The sequence below is a fragment of the Berghia stephanieae genome, chromosome 5, assembly GCF_034508935.2.
Source record: "Berghia stephanieae isolate SIO BIC M18660-M18661 chromosome 5, UCSD_Bste_1.3, whole genome shotgun sequence".
NCBI classification, from domain to species: domain Eukaryota; kingdom Metazoa; phylum Mollusca; class Gastropoda; order Nudibranchia; family Aeolidiidae; genus Berghia; species Berghia stephanieae.
In genome coordinates, this window is record NC_088364.1 from 13729012 (window position 1) to 13751511 (window position 22500).

Consider the following 22500-nt stretch of genomic DNA (forward strand, 5'->3'; position numbering starts at 1 on the left):
TTTTTTTGCAATTTTGAAAAGTAGCAAAACTCTCTAGGATTGAGTGAGTTAAAATTGTCCCAACTATCGGGAACCTCTGTGGTGTTGTAATGGTAGCACGTCTGACAGGTAATCAGAAGGTCTGAGGTTCGATCCCCAGTCGAGGGATGATTTTTTTGGGATGTTTTTTTTTCTTATATTTTTCTTTCTTACTTTGTCTTCCTTTGTCTTCCTTTCATACACACTTGTTCAGATCTTTATCTTAGCTAAGCGCATACTATCTTTTAACAAATAACATATATCAATTTCGAACTTTCCCGTCCTACCTCGTTTCCCTGTCCTCTCCCTTCCACTTGGTGACACCACGACGGTGTCACGTGTCATGAGTCTCATCGATACCGGGACCATCATCGAACTATTGCTCTGGAACCTTCCTCAGTAAACACTCAATTATCCCCCTTGGACAAGTACTCGTACCACCTGACGAAGACGTTCCGATGGTATCGAGCAAGACACTTAGACAAATCTCCCTCTGTTGACACAAGGTTGGTCCGGAATGGTGAGACTATGCAAAGCTGGGAAACTCGTACAGTTTGAGGAATATCGTTTGTGGTATCGATTAGATAATGATACCAGACCTGAGACAAAGAAAATCGTTTGTTTCTTGATATTATTTGTAGTTAGTGTCAAGACTCGACTTGTTTTTATTTTTTATAAATTCGTGTCCATATCATCATAATCCCGCTTGTCAGTTGGTCTGTGTTTTCATCCGCCATGGCATTTTGATCGTTGTCGTTTTAATTCATCGTCTTTGCGAAATCTACTCATTACCCTTTCAGGCTGATTTGGGATTTTTTTCTATTCTCTTAAACGAGCATAGTGGTTGAAAAGGCCCGTTGTATGATGGAAATTTTTTGTCGTGGCACTCATTATTGCTATGAAATCATTACGATTGCCTTTTCCTGTTTTCTCTGTCTTTATTGTTATTATGCTATGACTATCATCATCACCATCATCATCATCATCATCATCATCATCATCATCATCATCATCACCATCATCATCATCATCATCATCAAAAGCAGCAACAGCAGCAACAGCATTATCATTATCATTACCATCATCATCATCATCATCATCATCATCATCATCATCAACATCATCATCATCATCATCATCATTATCATAATGATACTGATCATCATCAATATGTTGCTTCTACTTTTTTTAAAATTGTCAATATTGTTTTTTGTTGTTGTTGTTGTTGTTGTTGTTGTTATTATTGATGTATAAGTAGATACTATTATAGTCGATGGAAATACGTTTCGATAGACTAGCGTTCTATCCAAATCGCGACAAGCATTTGTTACAGTCTGTTTAGTGATGACACAGCGATGAACTCCGACTCAGTGGTCCTCATGGCTCAAAATACTTTCATTTTGAAATTATCGTTGTGTTTTCAGTATTATTCCACCCATCTCCCTAGGTAGTAACGCGTAATGATATCATGTTTACATAATAAAGTGTGGCGTCAGATTGGCAAACGGTAGATTTAATTAAAATTAGGTTTTTGAAAAAAATAAGTATCTTATAAATATTTTATTCAGAGATGACGAAATTGGAATCCATTCAGGGGTAGAATAAAAGAGTTCTGACACTCTTGCGTTTTGGAATTCGAACTTTGTTCCCAACGCGCACTCGCAAGCTCGTGCAAAGGTTGGGAACACGTCCAGAGTTCCAAAAATCAAAAGTGTAAGAATCGTAGATTATATCACCATCGTTCGTGACTGTAACTCACCCACATAAACCACCGTGACCTTGTAAATCTCTTTACCATCGAGAAGACACCACCACGAACCTCGTTCTAAGCCCCTTAATATTCCACCCTGTCACCCAGACACCTCAAATCACGTCACGTGACGTTCCTTGTTGCGTCACACCGTCTGGTTCAGATGATCTTTTTGAAGGGGGAGAGGGGTGGGGGTATGGCGGTTGTCAGCATCCAATATGACTAATTTGGTCAGTTCCGCAAGAGCCATGAATTCAAGAGAGCCTGTAGTGCGTCCAGGCTTGACCATTACACAAGCGGTCATTGTGGTTGTTCTTAGTTTTATTGTTAATCTTCGTGTCTTTACGTTAACACGTTATTGTTGAGTTAAAAGGAAAGAAAGAATGAGTGAAGTGACGTGAGGCGACGCAAGTTGTGATTCCTGCCGACCCAACACTTACAGAGCAGTCTTTTCCTAATTTTGGTGAGAAAACAGTTATTTGAAATAGCGATAGATTCTGTCTAAGGACCCCAATCTCGTCCACACACAAAAAAAAAATCTGAAATCTGAAACATCTTTAAACACCCTCTTTACTTTAAGGTTTAAAATGTCTTTGGTCAGCTAAATCTTTCAATATTCGTTTACGGCAAAAGTGAGATAAAGGTGTTTTTGTATTATGCGGCAGTTACAGCTCCTAAGATTTTGGAAATGGGATCTGATTTTGGCTCCACTCAGACTTTTGTCAATGTCATACTCTTGATCTCATTAATTTGTCTTCTAATAAAACAAATTTAGAGAGAAAGACAGAAATAAAGAAAGAGAGAGAGAGAGAGAGAGAGAGAGAGAGAGAGAGAGAGAGAGAGAGAATAAACGTTGGTACCGAAGTCTAAAATCCCTACAGGAAATTGAAGTAAATGTCCCTCTCTTCTTAAACTATTTTGAAAAAATAGGTCATATTTATATTGTTGGTCAAATCAATAGAAATTTCAGCAAAATAATGAATTACTACGTATTCTACTGAGAGCTGCTGCAGAAGAGTCTGAAGATTACAACTTTTTTATGTGTATTGATTCTGATCTTGTCCACACTTTGGGAATCCACATAATTTTTTATTGTAATGCAAGGATTCAAGCTTTTGGATCATCGTCAATATTTATCTAGTTTAGAAGAAAAAAATATTAAAAACTACATAGTCTCCATTGTTCTTCAAAATTGTATTTCTCTTCTTATGGCAAATGTTTATTAAACGACAATTTGTTACTACAATATCAACAAAAGTTGTGCACATTGTATGCAATGTTCAAACTACACTCGAACGCTACCCTCCTACGAGCGCAGTCGGACACCATACTTGCGAACGGGAGTAATTCTAGAAAGTAAACACTTTGAATGATACCAAGAACGTGAATGGAGTACGAGCGAGAAAATACCAGGCAGCAAACGTATTTTGTTTTTAACCCCCCCCCCCCCTCCCTCTTCCCCCCCCCCCCTCATATAAGTCTAAAATAATAGAGATAAGCTCAAAAGTCTTAAATAATAGACATAAGCTCATATTTTTAAAAAGTATATTAAAAAGATAATATAACTGCTAAATTAATGATTGGCGATGAATAGATTGCCCGTTTGCGCTTGCGTCATCCGTCAGCTGGCGTCAAATCAAAGTGTACAGTCATGAGAGAAAACTGCCCCACTGTCTTAGATTTACATAACAAGTACAATCTTTTCAACGAATGTATTTATTGTCGAACACAATAGAGTATCATCGACTCCACTGCGGTGCCAAAGTTGTGAAAAAGCAATTAACTGCCCCTTTATTATCTTATTATAGCCGGACTATTATGCGCTTAATGTAGCTTTATTTATGACATTATAACGTGCGGCTGTGTGGTCTTGTGATATGACACTCGATTTCGGATCGGAAGGTCCTGGGTTCGAGCCTCGCTCGGCGCATAGTTGAGTCCTTGGAAAAGGTTCTTTACCCAGATTTTCTAACCTTACTCAGGTGTAAAATGAGTACCTGGTCCTTAACAGCGTTGTCTCTGTCCGAAAAAAAGTGTAATATCGTCTAACAGGCGTCATATCATGTTAAGAGTTGCTGTTTGCCAGGGACTCCTTGTAAAGCGCTTTGAGCACGTTAAGTGGATATTGCGCTACATTAAATCTCATTTTAAAAAATGTATTATTACTACAAAACTAATAAAAAAGATAATGATTAATGAACAGAACCTATCTTATATCCATTTCCAAATCACGTGGATGGTTTTCAATAATGACCCTCCAATCGAAGTGGTAAACATGAATGAATTCAGCATCGACGCTGATGAAAACCTGTATAATAAACGGTGTTTTTCGCTTTGTTGTCTTGAGATATGACACTTAACATCGGACCGTAGCTCCACTGGAATCGGTCCCGCTTTGGAAAAGACTCTTTACTCACATTTCCCCAGGTATATAATGAGTACCTGTCTGATAACAGCGCCGTGTCTCTGTAGAAATAATAATGTAAAATCGCTTTAGAGGCGTCATATCCCGTCCTACATTTTAAGTATTACTGTTTGCTTAGAATCTGTTATATAGCGCCTTGAATTTATTTTAATAGGTATAGCGTCACAAATACATTTTTATTAGACATAGCGCTATAAAAATGCTATCTCTCAAGTTAAAGGATTCATTATCTAATCGTTAATTTGTGACAGGATGTCGTTAGAGCTTGACGCAGTTTTTCTCGTTGTTATGTACCATAATTATTTTAAGGACTGAATTGTTTTTGTTATTGTTTTTTTTTTTTTTTGTTAGTGTTCTTAAACACGTATTTTTGTGTGGTCTTTTTGGGGTTTTTTTCTAAATCTGTATTATGATAATAATAATAATGATAATAATAATACTAATAATAATAATAATAATAATAATAATAATAATAATAATAATAATAATAATAATAATAATAAAATAATAATAATAATAATAATAATAATAATAATAATAAAAATAATAATAATAATAATAACAATAATAATAATAACAATAATAATAATATAATAATAATAACTATAATAATAATAATAATAAATAAATAATAATAATAATAATAAATAATAATAATATAATTAATAATAATAATAATAATAATAATAATATATGATAATAATAATAATAATACATGACATTTCTATAGCCCATTTTCAAAATTACATGTATATAATGCTCAATGCGCTTTACATTGGTTGAAAAAAAATACATTTCTTGTCCCCACCCCATGCACACACACGCGCGCGCGCGCGCGGAGACCCAACATTGAATATTCACACATAGGGTTATAACCGTAAAGTTAATAATAGGCAGACGTGAAAAGGAAATGTTTTATTTTGGATTTAAAAAAAAAATTAACAGTCGGTTGTTCTCTGATAGTTCTATGGATAGAATTCCATACACGGGGTCACATGACAGAAAAAAAGGATCGCTCAAAATCATTTACATGACTAAAACTATTGGCGTTATATCAACTAAGATTTAATTTTTACACTCTCTTTATTTTCATGGGTGACTATTAGGATTATGTTTTAAAGGTCATGCTTATTTCAGATAATTTCTATTTTGATTTTCAGAGTTTCCCAACTCGTTTGTAAATCAATTTCTAGTAATCGTCAACAAACAAAAACATTATACAACTCTTGCAATCACATGTCAGAATGATATTTAAGCGTATTCCTAATTTTTCGCAACAACCCAGGAAGTATTTAACAATGTATCAACAGGAATAATTAAAAATAATTCAATACGTGTTTCCTTTGAAATTTCAGCATGACAGCCGTAAAGTTAGAATCTCATTTACATTCTTGAAAACACAATTTTCCTGGTCAAAACAGTAACATTATTTCGAAAGATGCTTTGCAATGACAAAACTACTTTTTATACACTTTGTCCACAAAAATTGTTTACGCCATAAAACGATAAATTAAGATGCCCCCCCCCCCCCCCCCGCCCCTTCTCCCTCCCCAAGTCCGAAATATGATACTTTAAAACTGAGGGTAAGATATTAAAGACCTTTCTGCTTTCTGGCTTGCATAAGGGGCAGCGTGGCTCAACGGTATGGTCTTTGCGTCGTACCCTAAAGGTACCGAGTTCGATCACCCGCAAGGCACCTCGAACTAGCTCAATTTGCGACACTGCACTGCGGCTGACGCCTGGGTTATTCCAGCCTTCCCTTGGAATAGACCCTCGAGACAAATTTCCCCAATGGGATGAATAAGGGGAATTATTATTTTCTAAACTTTTGGATATATACGTGTGTGTGTGTGTGTGTGTGTGTGTGTGTGTGTGTGTGTGTGAGTTTCTTTTGTTTGTTTGTTTGTGCATAAATGTGTATAGCCAAAGTGGAATGAAATGTTTTATCAATGCCATTCGATTTGTGTGTTATTTAAGCATTGCTGCCCGACGAAAATATTTTAGCTTAAGTGCTATTTTGAATTATTTTGGAGGCGTAAAAATTTAGACTTTTACACATTCTGATCAAAAGGCATATGACAAGGGAATGAAAAGTTCTAGCAGCATGAAGAATAAAAAGTAATGAATGTCTTTGTTTAGAACCAAGATGGCCGCCGTTGCCGGGCTGCGTGACATCAGACTACTGAATCCAATTGGTAAAAGACTTCTGTTCCACGAGTATTACAACTATTGCTTTATTTCAACTTCATCTCACTTAAATATATTTTATTGTGGCTACCTCATTGACTGGACCGCAAAAACATTGACCTAAACTGCAAAATAAATGGAAAATCGGTTGTTTTATTATTATTACTATTATATTATTATTATTATTATTATTATTATTATTATTATTATTATTATTATTATTATTATTATTATTAATTATTATTATTATTATTATTATTATTATTATTATTGGATTTAATAAAATGAGCTTTTATTTAGAGTAATATCCACTCAACGTGCTCAAAGCGCTGTACAAGGGGTCCCTGGTCAAAATCAACATTTAACATGTTGGACAGGACATGACACCTTTTAGGCGATGTTACATTTTTTTTTCGACAGAGACAACGCTGTTAACGACCAGGTACTCATTTTAGACCTGAGTACGGTGAGAGAATGTGAGTAAAGAGTATATTCCAAGGACTCAACTATGCGCCGAGCGAGGCTCGAACCCAGGACCTTCCGATCCAAAAGCGAATGTCATACCACTAGACCACATAGCCTTTGAGATCTATATATATCGAATTTTCTGCAAAATAAAACTTCTGTGTTTTAAATTTGGGGGGGGGGGGGGGGGGAATAGGAAACCCTTTTTAAAAAATATAAATCCATTAAGACCGTTTATCATTTTCACTTCAAAAACCCAAAATTTTCTATTAAAAAAAACAAAACAACTTTTCACCCCTTTCGGTTAATTTCATTTGTTTGTAAAGCCATCCGGTCCGCCACACCTTTTTAGACATACAAATTACGTTCGTCTGACGTTGATTGTCTGGCGTCTGCTATAATATTTTGTTTTCATATTATTATACATTGTTTCGTTTCCCAAACTAATTTCCACTCCGTGTTTTCATTTTATTTGTTCGATGACGTATTTATCCATGCTCTTTTCTTTTCTTCTTTTTTCTTAAGTGTTATCTGACAAATGCCATTGCGAATTTTCATATTACTAACCAATTCCAAAAGGGGTAGGATCAAAGATACATCCTATTGCAAGGTAACAAAACGGTGAAAAATTGAAGGTTGGGTAAGTTATAATATATAACTTACCCAACCTTCAATTTTTCACCTAAATATGATTAAGGTGAGCTTAAGTCTAAACAATAAACCACAGGCGTATACCTTGGTTGCATTTGAATCACCCCACCATAAAGTAAGGCTATGTGACCTTGTGTTTGACATTCGCTTTCGGATCGGTAGGTCTTGGGTTCGAGCCACGCTCGGCGCATAGTTGCGTTCTTGGAAAAGGCTCTTTACTCACGTTCTCTCGTTAACAACGTTGTCTCTGTCCGAAAAAAAAATGTAATATCGCCTAACAGATGTCATATCATGTCCTATATTATATTAAGTAGACAAAAGGGAAAGGCTTAGGGTCGCATGGGGAAAAGAATGGGAAAGGCAACGAAAACGACTTTTACTGAATCACAAAAAAAATAAGGATGGATTTAATATGGGTTTTTATTGCTCGTCAAAAGAAAGGTGAAGTTATTAAATTCAAATGTGACTATTTTGATGTTGTTGTTTTAATGCATGGCCAGTCACAATAAACTGGGATAAAGATAAACAAACGTATAGTATGCTTTGTTTTGTATCATAATATCGTAAATGATCTCGTTTCCTTTATTTCTTCTCTGCACTTCTATTTTGCTTTAAAACGAATCTTCTAAGCTACCATTGCAAAATCTTTAAATATTAAACCCCGAAGTTTTGATTTGCATTCCATAATAGATTTTGACGTTTCTGGTTTCATTCATTCATTAGTTGTGGCTTGGGTTTTACTGCCAGGTTGCCCTTCCTGAGTTGGCAGAAATGAGGATGTTGAGATTGTCACTTGACAGGACAAGAAAAGAGTGAGAAATGAACGAATTCGAAGGTTGACTATGAAGATATGAAGAATGTAACATTAAAGATGAGAGAAGATAGATTGAAATGGTTCGGACATGTAAAGAGACGAGAGATGGAGTACGTGGGAAGGAAAGTATTGAACTTACAATTAGCGGGAAAGAGGAAAAATGGACGCCCAAAGACTAGATGGTTGGGTAAGGTAAAGGACGATATAAAATAACTGGGCCTAGGGGAAGATGATGCTCTGAACCGAGGGGCATGGAAATGTGGCATATATTATGGCAAACCTGCAAAATGCGGGATAAGATGTACGAAGAAGAAGAAGAATAGATTTTGACGTTTAATAACGGTACATTTATACCAATCCGCCGAGCTTTTATCTCTGTCAAAACTCTGAAAACCCAAGATTAAATGTTCGAAGTTGAATTTATATAGCCTAACTAATTTAAGAGGAAGATATACTAAAACAATTCGTGTACTTTAGCGTTGTGATTTAGAACAAATTGGGAATTCCAAATCGTCAGTTTGGAAGATTCCTATATTAGTGCGCTTAAATTTAGAATTTGACAAATAAAGGAAGAAAAGAACTCCTCACCAACCCCCCCCCCCCCCCCAAAAAAAAAAAAAAAAAAACCCAAGAAAAACACCTCCTCCCCCCCGAGTTTTAAGCTTGTGTTTATGATTTACAGCACAAAAACCTTAAATTCAAAATTCCATCATTTTACGTTGATCTATGGTATATATATATATAATATTTCCTGACAATTAAGCATAGTTTATATCTTTCCATCGAGGATGCAACATTTCTCAATTGAGAAAACTGTAAAATGCATCTCACCAAAACAATTTCAAATGGGGGGAAAACCCCAAAACAAATATATCAATAAACAAATTAATCATGGGGAAAAGGATAAAAGCGAAACCATACGATCAGGCTGATAAAAGCCTAAGTGGCATATTTCTAGGGGTTCCTTTTAAACTTGTTTTCTCTTGTGCAATCGACTTGCGTTTTAAGTCCGGGAATTTTGCAAAATATATGCCTCGGCCTACATCAACCCACTTATTTCTTTTAATCAAGAAACCCCGTTATTCTAAGCCTCCGTGCAACATCCATGCAACAAACATTATATGCTAAACAAATTTTAATTCTTTACAAGCGAAGCTCCATTTTAATCTAACCTGATACCGTTTCTGAACATTACCACCATGAGAACATGAGTAGCGATGGGAAGATGTCAGGCTACCCGGCCCCATCCCAACTCGCCTTGATGTTGATATTGTGGTTCTGAAATAAGATTACGTCTTCATTAATTAGCAAATTAAAATGACAAATGATCAAGAATGAAAATAATCGCTTTGTTGCCGTTAAGGGATTACATTTTCCTTTTTTTTTTTTTTTTTTTTTTGATGATCTGACGTCAAATATCGGCTGTCCTGGTTTTGATGTTGCCTTTAGGCAGCATATTTTTCATCAAAATCAAGATAACATATATAAACATATCTCTGACAACGAGTGTACAAAAATACTACAATTGTTTTCAAAATGTCGACCAAGACGTCAGATGATTTATAGATCGGACTCCTCACAATTAAGGCAAAACGTCGTTTAGCGCAAGAAATCCTGTTGTTCAATATGCCACAACGAGAATTTTAGAAATCCCTTGGATTTAAATTTGAGGCTAGAGAAAAGTCAAAACAGGCTCAGCTCTTTTACTTGACCTTTGATACGATTCCCTATGTGATTCAACACCAACGCCGCATGATAGAATGAAATGTCGTCCAGCCGTAGCCATTTTATAAAAGCTGTCTTTCCTGACTGAATGAAGTGAAATGTTTTGGAGGCCCAATGATTCACTCCGATGCCTTTTCGGGACATGGTAATTAAGCCTGATATTCTTTCCTTATTTCTATCAGTACATGCACATTGCGAGACTGGGTCGATCCCTTTAAAGTTAGGCTCTAGGAGAGAATTTGGCATTTTCTAACAAGGCATCTTTGAATTGGTCTATCCAATAGCATTACGAGCCTGCTGCAAAACTAAAGTTGATTCTTTTGGCATCTATATATATATATATATATATATATATATATATATATATATATATATATATATATATATATATATACATAATTTATTTCTCTAAATGAAGACTTTGTCTTTGTGTATTTGAAGTCCTTGTTCTACCTATAGATAGTATGCGCTTGGGTAAGACGCTCAACCAATATTGCCACCCGGAAGTATAACGGACCAACACACAAAACTCTTGTGTAACCATGTACTTTTATAGTCTGGTTAATACAGTTGAGAGAGAATTACTCATAAACGTGGATGGCAAAAAACAATATCAAAGACAAGAGTAACGTCAATTAGATAGATATAACGTTTGTACTGGGCAGAGATCGGTAAATCCTCAATGGGGGCTTGCGCTTGCCATCTGTCCAACATCTATCCGTTGTGGTCAGGAGTCTGGAATCGCAGAGCATCTTGTTGAGTGGTGCGTTGTGACGAAGCCTCCGGATGGGTTTGCGCGTAGCCATCGTGAACTTATAGCCTGACATTGACTAAAAAATGACGTCAAAAGACAAGTCTATGGCCACAAAAGAAAAAAAAATCGTGAGTTGTATTCAATAGGTCAACCAATGAAATCACTTGTTTCCTTGAGGTCTATTAATGACAGCTCACTAGATGCTGCACAAACCTAAAAAAAAAATGACGTCAAACTATAAGTCCTGGTGGGTTCTTGTGTCAGGCTATAAGTTAACGATGGTTACGGTTTGCGACTGTACACGGGTGCGGCAATGAGTTTCAGTCCTGAATAGATCGTCATGCATAACGTAGTAGTGTGAGCACCATTAGGAGCTGCTGCCACTATTTAAACGGCATCAGCCTACACGCACCTTTAAAAAATTGTTGTGTCTGAAACGGACGCCCCATCGACGCGCTCGGAAAGAATCCATTTCTCACAAAACGCATCATTATCTTTTCGTGATCGTGGCCATTCTGTGAATGGCGAATCACGTCACAATGTAAAGATGGAGATTTGAAAAATCATTTAAAAAACGGGATCTTTGTTTGTCCCAGTGATAATTTAACAACAAGTGAAAAAAGGGAAAAAAAATTAAAGTAAGAAGAAAATGGAGAATGTCAAACAGAGGAAAGATAACAATGAGAATTAAATACGATTTTGAAACGATTTGCCAATTAAACGAATTGTGCAAAATGGGCAATTAATTAACGTAAAACACATAAAAAGAAAATTCTACAACCATCCATTTAAACAAAGGACAACAAACTTTCAACGTAGCAAATAAGATGGGGAAAAAAACCGAAACCAATTGTTGAAGAAATTCAATGAAAGGATAGGGGGGGGGGGGGGAAGAAAGAAAACCCAAACAAACAAACAAACAAACAAAATTGTTTTATTTGAAATACAAACATTCTTGACACAATTAATAGCTTAGCAAGTCTGCCTATCCAGAATAGGGTTCAACAGTCGTGACGTCACTTCCCTCGTAATGATGCATAGTAGCTTAGTAATTGGTTCTAAACGATCGGAACAATGGCGGACGCCCTTATGAAATATTTTTCCGACCAGCATAAAAGTGTATTCAGAGGAGAAAAGCATTATAAATCTGATCATGTTTTGACTTTTATACATTCCGATCACATGAAATGTGAACAAGTTCTATGCAGCATGAAGAATAAAAAGTACCTATTTTCTCTGTTTAGTACCAAGCTGTCTGTTGCTGGGCGGACGTGACATCAGACTATTGAATCCTATTGTAACCTATTGTTTTGTTATTCAGCATCCTCTTCAATTTGGCTTTAAGGTGAGTTCCTAAGTTTTATTTGAATCTTGGTGATAAGATTGTTATGAACAGTCTTTCACTATCTAGTATTTCAAATAGTATTTCGGAGTTCCCTCTCTAACTCCAGTGGTATTTGAGATGGCTCTAGCATGAAAGGGGCAGCGTGGCTCAGCGGTACGGTCTTTACTTCGTATCCGAATGTTACCGAGTTTGATCGCCCGCCGCTCCGCTGTGTGGCCAAGAACAAGTCACCTCGCCCTAGCTCAATTTGGCACCTGGGTTATTCCAGTCTTCCCTTGGCATAGACCCTAGAGACAAATTTCCACTGTGGGATGAATAAAGGGAATTTAATTTAATTTTTTTTTAAAATATTTTTTATTATTTTTATCTAAGGTCACGACTTTTAAGTACCTTTCAACTTTTATTCTAGTACCCGCGTGGGCGCTTGAACACGACATACCCCCTTATCAGAATTTTCTGGAATTCATTCCTCATGTTGGTAGTGGAGTTCTGTATCATTCCTCCTTACCAATAACCAATACTCTCTTCAATTTTACTTAGGGTATACGAGGAAACAATTCTGATGGTGACTATTCCAATCGTCGGAAATCGCATAAAAACTAGACTAAGGAGGCACCGATCAAGCAAAGGGTGTATCTGACACTGGTGATCTATTCGTCAAGTATAGCGGATAGGAAAACGGTCACTAAGCCAACCAATTCCAACGTGGACGAGTTAATGGACGTATTTCTTCCCTACACTTCCCCTCCTCATTTTCTACTCACTCTTTAGTGACTTTTCCACCTCTAATTCTTTTCTTTCATACTATTTCATCTATCACCTTACTCTCCCTATCTCCATTTCTCTCTCCCTCTCTCTCTCTCTCTCTCTCTCTCTCTCTCGCTCTCTCTCTCTCACACAAACACATACACACACTCCCTCTCTCTCTCTTTCTCCTTCTCTCTCTCTCTCTCTCTCTCCCTCTCTCTCTTTCTCGCTCTCTCTCTCTCTCTCTCTCTCTCTCTCTCTCTTAATTATTGAATACTTCTTTATCCTTTCTATCCTCACTTTTTCTCCGCCTCCTCCTCCTCCTCATTCTTCTTCTTCCTCTTGATCTTCTACTTCTTCTTCTTCTTCTTCTTCTTCTTCTTCTTCTTCTTCTTCTTCTTCTTCTTCTTCTTCTTCTTCTTCTTCTCTTCCTCTTCTCCGTCCCTCTCTCTCTCTCTCTCTCTCCTTTTCTCTCTCTCTCGCCCTCTCTCTCTCTCTCTCTCTCTCTCTCTCTCTCTCCTTTCTCTCACCTATAAAACGATAAAAGCAGGATTTGTAGCCAATAAAGAAAACTTTTCACAGCGGAGACTTCCAAAGAAGCGGAAGAGGAAGTGGACGATAAACGTCTTTCCGGTACAACAAGCCGTATTAACGGATATTCGCCCGTCTCTGGGGATGAGGTGACACTCCGCAAACAATGTGTGAGAAATTGCGTGAGAGACAGCCGACAATCCATCTACATCTTTTTGACCCAGTAACTGGGCTGAGAATCCGTAGACTCAACTGACCACGTGATCAATTTAGTTTTAAAAAATGCCATTAAACTCAAAACAACAAAGAACTCGAATCACAAAGGCTGGGATCTAAAATACTTCCGGGAATTTAAGGGCGAGAAACTGTGTCGTTATAATGTGTTCTAAATATTATTTGACCCGACGTCTCAATATGGTATTGTATTATGGTGCGGTTAAGTGGTCTTGTTGTATGACCTCGCTTTCGGATCGGAAGGTTCTGGATTCGAGCCTTGCTCGGCGCATAGTTGAGCCCTTGGAAAAGGCTCTTTACTCACATTCTCTCATCGTACTCAGGTGTAAAATGAGTGCCTGGCCGTTAACAGCGTTGTCTATGTCCGAAAAAATTGTAATATCGTCTAACAGGCGTCATGCTCCTTCCTACGTACATTGGTGCTGTTGGCCAGGGACCCATTGAAAAGCGCTTTGAGCACGACTGTCCGCTATAAAAAAAGCTCAATAACTTCTATTGATTGTGATTTAAAAATGATAATGATAAAACCAGATGAACGTATTGTTGGAATGGGAAATTCCAACAACTTGATATCACCAAGTGATAACTTACTTCTCACCATTCTTTATCACAACTCTACCCCCCCCCCCGTCTCCCCCTTTTTGCCCTCCCACCCCCCCCCCCCAGCTATCATTGGATGCCTGCTTATGACACCTTCCAATCATCACCCTTATCGATACCCATGATAGGCCATTGATCCCATCAGACGGTTTCGTTTCTCACAAGATTCCACATCGTTCATTGCTGTTGTCCCTTGTTTTGCTATTCCATGAATTGATGTTTTGAGCATTATGTCCTTTTACTTGTAGGGAATGCTCTACCACTGAGATATCAGGACTCCGTTTTCTGGAAGTTTTGAGATATTTTGTTGCATTTGTTTGGAATAAGGTTCTCCGGGCCAACCTGTCTGTCGAGTGATTTGATTATCGGGTCTAATTTTTTGCATGGCGAAGATGTAATTTAGCCGTTCAATTCAAGATTATCGTTTTATGAATCAAAGTAGATGACATGTTTTTGGTCTACTGGTCGTTTGTTGTTGTTGTTGTTGTTTTGGGTTTTTGTTTTGTTTGTTTTGTTGTTTTGCATTTGACCCTGTTATAGAGATTTGTTCAAAATTGTTAATACCGATGTCCAGAGATAAAATTATTTTAAAAGTCATGAATACGATACGTTCAGGTTATGAACATTTCCTCCACAAGTTATTGATATTTGTTCAAGTTTTGGACATAATTGCCCGAGTTATAGACATTTCTCCAAACAATTAATATCGTTTGTCAAGTTCCTTCCGTTTGTTAAACATCGTGCCATTTGTTCTAGCTACTGATATAATCGCCAATGTTAAACACCAATTTGTTCCAAGTTATCATTAACAAAATGGATCGTTCCATACCAGATTGGTTAAACCTAAAAATCAGAACTTACTAGTTTTCTTCCGTTTGTTCAACATCGTGCCATTTAATTTGTTCTAGCTACTGGTATAATAGGATTCAATCGTCTGATGTCACGTCCGCCCATCAACGAACAGATTGGTTCTAAACAAAGTAAATCGGTACTTTTTATTCTTCATGTTGGCTAGAACTTTTTCACATGTCATGTGATCAGAATGTATAAAAGTCAAAACATGATCAGATTTATTATGTTTTTCTCCTCTGGATACACTTTTATGCTCGTCGGAGTATTTCATAAGGGTGTCCGCCATTGTTCCGATAGTTTAGAACCAGTTACTAATTTACTATGCGTCATTATCAGGGAAGTGAAGTCATGACTGTTGAAGCCTATTGTCAATGTTAAACACAAATTTAGTTCCAAGTTATCATTGACAAAATGGATTCGTTCCATACCAGATTGATTAAACCAAAAAACTAAAGCTTTACCAAGACTGGTGATAACCAGAAAACCGTGCAATACCTGTTGGGTGATAACAGAAATACACGTCATCTCTTTCCCCCAGTAGACTCGTTATGAATGATTTGGAAAAAAAAATATACTTTCATGCTTTACTCACTAATAGAGGAATAAACTCTTGCGCAGGGAAAATCCATTAGCGTGAAGTCAACGAACCCATTAGTGATTTGTACACAGGAATATTCAGTCGAAGTCTTAATGTGTATGGGGATATTTCTATTATTCAAATTGCTTCCCTTATGTCGTTTACAAAATGGAATGGTAGGTTTAATCAATATATTATATGATATTAAATGATGGTGTTGGCGCTATATAAGTGTACATTATTATTATTGTTATTATTATTAATATTATTATTGTTATTATTATTATTATTATTATTATTATTATTATTATTATTATTATTATTATTATTATTATTATTATTATTATTATTATTATTATTATTATTATTATTATTATTATAAGTAGTAGTAGTAGTAGTAGTAGTAGTAGTAGTAGTAGTAGTAGTAGTAGTACTAGTAGTCGTCGTCGTCGTGACGTCGTCGTCGTCGTAGTAGTAGTAGTAGTAGTAGTAGTAGTAGTAGTAGTAGTAGTAGTAGTAGTAGTAGTAGTAGTAGTAGTAGTAGTAGTAGTAGTTGTAGTAGTAGTAGTAGTAGTAGTTTGGCTATTACTATTTCATCTGTCTGCAAACCAAAAACTATTTCAAACACTTCTCATCACTGCCTTGTGCTGTATTTCGGCAGCATTTTTTTAATTTATTTCTTTTTTTTTTTTTTTAAATTTTGGTTTTCATGTCTATTCACGCTTATGGCAAAAGTAGACTGAATTTTAGAATTTAAAAAAATATTTAAAAGTATTACAAAACCCGATTTATTATTAATGTCTTTTGTTTGTTTGCTTTGATTTTGCTTTTTGGGAGAAAAAAGGTTTTGAATTATTTTCCCCCTTTTTTTACGAACCATATCATATGGTGTTTAATTCATAACCAGGAGGTACCTGATCATTTGCTCGCCTTGTTGTTTAGCCTTAACTCACTCAATCCTAACACCGACTATATCCGTAGTTTACCAGTATTACTTTTACCCCATGCCTATTTATTACATTTTTCTGATACAAATTATAGGCGTAGTATCAAAGCTAATGTTTTTAGTTAATTACGTGTCAATGGTGGTTGAATATTTGTTTCATTTTTCTGATACAAATTATAGGCGTTGCATCAAAGCTAATGTTTTTAATGTTTATATGTTCATGGTAGTTTAAATAAAGATATCTATGTTCATGCTCATATGCATTCTTGTCCAATTTTGAAAAGGAGCAAAAATCTCTAGGATTGAGTGAGTTAATCAAGTCAACAAGATATGAAGTGAATAGAAAAGTGCCAGAAGACAATAGAGAATGAAAATTTTTCGCGGCGGTGGTGGGGTTTGAACCTGCGACCTTATTGGTACGACAACTCCGCCTGGCAGGTGAGAGCGTGGCTCTACCGTGTGAGCTATCAACGAACACAAAAATATTCGTTTCAAACTCAAAGTCATTACTAGATCCCTCTCTCACCCACTTCTTGAGACCGCCGATTCGTTCGTACACCACCATCGCGAATAATTTTGACCAGCAGTTAAGCTTAATAGCCAATATTCTCAACACAAACATATAACATAGAAACGATTGAGACATTGAGTATGCTCCGGTGTATGGGGTGAATTTTTAATTCAGAAAAGTGAGTGGAGCAGGCACTTATGTTGGTAACAACAAGATATGAAGTGAATAGAAAAGTGCCAGAAGACAATAGAGAATGAAAATTTTTCGCGGCGGTGGTGGGGTTTGAACCTGCGACCTTATTGGTACGACAACTCCGCCTGGCAGGTGAGAGCGTGGCTCTACCGTGTGAGCTATCAACGAACACAAAAATATTCGTTTCAAACTCAAAGTCATTACTAGATCCCTCTCTCACCCACTTCTTGAGACCGCCGATTCGTTCGTACACCACCATCGCGAATAATTTTGACCAGCAGTTAAGCTTAATAGCCAATATTCTCAACACAAACATATAACATAGAAACGATTGAGACATTGAGTATGCTCCGGTGTATGGGGTGAATTTTTAATTCAGAAAAGTGAGTGGAGCAGGCACTTATGTTGGTAACAACAAGATATGAAGTGAATAGAAAAGTGCCAGAAGACAATAGAGAATGAAAATTTTTCGCGGCGGTGGTGGGGTTTGAACCTGCGACCTTATTGGTACGACAACTCCGCCTGGCAGGTGAGAGCGTGGCTCTACCGTGTGAGCTATCAACGAACACAAAAATATTCGTTTCAAACTCAAAGTCATTACTAGATCCCTCTCTCACCCACTTCTTGAGACCGCCGATTCGTTCGTACACCACCATCGCGAATAATTTTGACCAGCAGTTAAGCTTAATAGCCAATATTCTCAACACAAACATATAACATAGAAACGATTGAGACATTGAGTATGCTCCGGTGTATGGGGTGAATTTTTAATTCAGAAAAGTGAGTGGAGCAGGCACTTATGTTGGTAACAACAAGATATGAAGTGAATAGAAAAGTGCCAGAAGACAATAGAGAATGAAAATTTTTCGCGGCGGTGGTGGGGTTTGAACCTGCGACCTTATTGGTACGACAACTCCGCCTGGCAGGTGAGAGCGTGGCTCTACCGTGTGAGCTATCAACGAACACAAAAATATTCGTTTCAAACTCAAAGTCATTACTAGATCCCTCTCTCACCCACTTCTTGAGACCGCCGATTCGTTCGTACACCACCATCGCGAATAATTTTGACCAGCAGTTAAGCTTAATAGCCAATATTCTCAACACAAACATATAACATAGAAACGATTGAGACATTGAGTATGCTCCGGTGTATGGGGTGAATTTTTAATTCAGAAAAGTGAGTGGAGCAGGCACTTATGTTGGTAACAACAAGATATGAAGTGAATAGAAAAGTGCCAGAAGACAATAGAGAATGAAAATTTTTCGCGGCGGTGGTGGGTTTGAACCTGCGACCTTATTGGTACGACAACTCCGCCTGGCAGGTGAGAGCGTGGCTCTACCGTGTGAGCTATCAACGAACACAAAAATATTCGTTTCAAACTCAAAGTCATTACTAGATCCCTCTCTCACCCACTTCTTGAGACCGCCGATTCGTTCGTACACCACCATCGCGAATAATTTTGACCAGCAGTTAAGCTTAATAGCCAATATTCTCAACACAAACATATAACATAGAAACGATTGAGACATTGAGTATGCTCCGGTGTATGGGGTGAATTTTTAATTCAGAAAAGTGAGTGGAGCAGGCACTTATGTTGGTAACAACAAGATATGAAGTGAATAGAAAAGTGCCAGAAGACAATAGAGAATGAAAATTTTTCGCGGCGGTGGTGGGGTTTGAACCTGCGACCTTATTGGTACGACAACTCCGCCTGGCAGGTGAGAGCGTGGCTCTACCGTGTGAGCTATCAACGAACACAAAAATATTCGTTTCAAACTCAAAGTCATTACTAGATCCCTCTCTCACCCACTTCTTGAGACCGCCGATTCGTTCGTACACCACCATCGCGAATAATTTTGACCAGCAGTTAAGCTTAATAGCCAATATTCTCAACACAAACATATAACATAGAAACGATTGAGACATTGAGTATGCTCCGGTGTATGGGGTGAATTTTTAATTCAGAAAAGTGAGTGGAGCAGGCACTTATGTTGGTAACAACAAGATATGAAGTGAATAGAAAAGTGCCAGAAGACAATAGAGAATGAAAATTTTTCGCGGCGGTGGTGGGGTTTGAACCTGCGACCTTATTGGTACGACAACTCCGCCTGGCAGGTGAGAGCGTGGCTCTACCGTGTGAGCTATCAACGAACACAAAAATATTCGTTTCAAACTCAAAGTCATTACTAGATCCCTCTCTCACCCACTTCTTGAGACCGCCGATTCGTTCGTACACCACCATCGCGAATAATTTTGACCAGCAGTTAAGCTTAATAGCCAATATTCTCAAACACAAACATATAACATAGAAACGATTGAGACATTGAGTATGCTCCGGTGTATGGGGTGAATTTTTAATTCAGAAAAGTGAGTGGAGCAGGCACTTATGTTGGTAACAACAAGATATGAAGTGAATAGAAAAGTGCCAGAAGACAATAGAGAATGAAATTTTTCGCGGCGGTGGTGGGGTTTGAACCTGCGACCTTATTGGTACGACAACTCCGCCTGGCAGGTGAGAGCGTGGCTCTACCGTGTGAGCTATCAACGAACACAAAAATATTCGTTTCAAACTCAAAGTAAAATCTAGTAATGACTTTGAGTTTGAAACGAATATTTTTGTGTTCGTTGATAGCTCACACGGTAGAGCCACGCTCTCACCTGCCAGGCGGAGTTGTCGTACCAATAAGGTCGCAGGTTCAAACCCCACCACCGCCGCGAAAAATTTTCATTCTCTATTGTCTTCTGGCACTTTTCTATTCACTTCATATCTTGTTGTTACCAACATAAGTGCCTGCTCCACTCACTTTTCTGAATTAATCAAGTCACCACTTCTTAGCTCATTTTCACTGCAGTTAACTCTTTGGTTATTTCAGTCTCCCTTGAAATCGACCCTGAGAGAAATTTCCAAAATGTAGATGAAAGAGTAAATTTTATGCTGCTTTCATTAGAACTTATTTCTGATCATCAAAAGTAATTTCTTTATCAAAGCAGTACAATACATTAGGAATTTAAACTTATAGAAAGTCTCTATATCTTTACCGAGGTTAAAATCAACTACCTATTAATGGAGATGCTTGTTAATAATAATAATAATAATAATAATAATAATAATAATAATAATAATCATCATCATAATAATAATAATAATAATAATAATAAATAATAATAATAATAATAATAATAATAATAATAAAAACAACAACAACAACAACAATAATTAATAATAATAATAATAATAATAATAATAATAATAATAATAATAATAATAATAATAATAATAATAAATGGACCGTGTTGAACTTTTTCCATGAACCACATATCTCAAAGCACTTTACACATAATGAATTACGTTACGACCACACGTAGTTAAAATGGAATATTGAAAAACAAAATACAAATTGCTTAAATACAAAACATTACAGTCGGCATGGTACAAAATGAATTTAGAAAAAAGTGGGCTTTTAAAGCAGATTTGAAGTTTGAAATATTTTGGCTTTCTCTAACGGGTTGCGGCAGGGTATTCCAGAGTTTTGGGCCATAATATTGAAAAGAGCGATGATCAAAAGATTTTAACTTAGTTTTTGGTACAGATAATAAAGTGGTGTAGCGTTATGATCGAAGGCTTCTGATTCGAGGCTAAGGTTCATTAGTTCAGAAATATAAAGAGGGGCTAAATTGTTAAGGCATTTGAAAACTAATAGAGACATTTATGCGGCTATGTGGTCTTGTGGAATGACACTCGCTTTCGGATCGGAAGCTCTTGGATTTGAGCCTCGCTCGCGCATAGCCGAGTCCTTGGAAAAAGGCTCTTTACTCACATTTTCTCACCGTACTACGGTGTAAAATTAGTACCTGGCCGTTAACAGTGTTGTCTCTGTCCGAAAGAAAATTGTAATATCGCCTGACAGGCCTCATGTCTCGTCCTACATGTTAAGTGTTGCTATTGGCTAGGGACCCCTTGTAAAGCGCGTTGAGCACGTTTAGTGGATATTGCGCTATATAAAAGCCCAAAAAGCTCAATAATCGATTCTATTGTTAGTCACAATCATCTCGATTTAAAGTAACGTTTCCATTCTTTATTGTATTGTATTGTATTGTATTGTATTGTATTGTATGGTAGTGAATCACCTCCGTAACTAAATCGACTCGTCGCAGATTCCTTCATTAAACAATTCCTGGCATGCGCAATCCCCTACTACTCCACAATTGACTCCAGCAAAGCCATCTCCTCCCAGAATTCAATTTCCTGTTCCGATCAGGAAGTGTTAAAAAGCAGAGAGGCGTGGCTTCCTGGAGGGCAATTAAATAGTAGAGGGTCTGCGGCTTGACTCGTTCAATATTGACTTAAACCTAAATGATACCAGCGAGTTTTTTTTGGTGTTCAGACGAAATCAGTAGAAATCAAAAGATTCCACAGCTACTTTTTCTCAATAAAAATTTACTGCGATTCTATTGAACTGGCATCAAAGAAGCCGACAACTTAATCACCAAAATCTCCAGTTCTATCAAGAATGTTGAATGTTTGACGAAAATATAATAGACATATAAAATAATTGTAATCAGATTGATGTATTTCAAACTCGGATTATTTTTAAAAATATTCGTTTAGACTAAAAAAAATAATAATGTTTCTTTTTTTCTGTTCATAATATATTCGCTCTATGATATTATAAGAGGCGTTACCCATTTGAGTTATCCCTCTTCTTACCAACCATGGGAAAATCGTCACATTCGTTACGATGCAACCGACAATTTTCTAATTCTGATTTCTCTTGTACATCACAAAATTTACGGAAATTATTTGATTACAACTATAATTACTAAAAACTGTGTTGTTGAACTCATTTTGCTGAACAATATTCTGTATAGAATGCACTTATTCCTTTTTTGTTTGAGTACGAGAAGTCTATTTTTGTGTTGGATGGGTGTGAAGTTTTGGGGGACATTCTAAAAATGACTGGTAAGAAGAGAGTGAAAGCGATGAAGAAAAAAAGTTCTTATATATCTAATGCCATGTGGAAAAAATCCATTTGCTCTGTTGAGTTTTGGACCAGGGATACAGTCATCCAAAGACGTATAAACTTGCCACAAAGTAATCGGCTGGACTTAAGAAAGCAAAATGATTTACAACAGAGGGTGCAGACAATTGTTGATGTGAAAAAGGTCCCATTCATG

At 36.9% G+C, this 22500-nt stretch overlaps 1 protein-coding gene across 3 annotated transcripts in view; it reads left to right on the forward strand.

The window, feature by feature from the left end:
- The window catches only part of LOC144972444 (G protein-activated inward rectifier potassium channel 3-like), a 335160-nt gene that overhangs the window by 46507 nt on the left and 266153 nt on the right, over positions 1-22500 (forward strand). For 2 of the 3 annotated variants that reach the window (XM_078913625.1, XM_078913622.1), the window contains exon 2: positions 12034-12134. The exons of the other annotated variant lie outside the window; for it this stretch is intronic. The gene's annotated coding sequence lies outside the window, so the exon portion shown is untranslated. The remainder of the gene's footprint in view (positions 1-12033; positions 12135-22500) is intronic. 3 annotated transcript variants of the gene reach the window in all.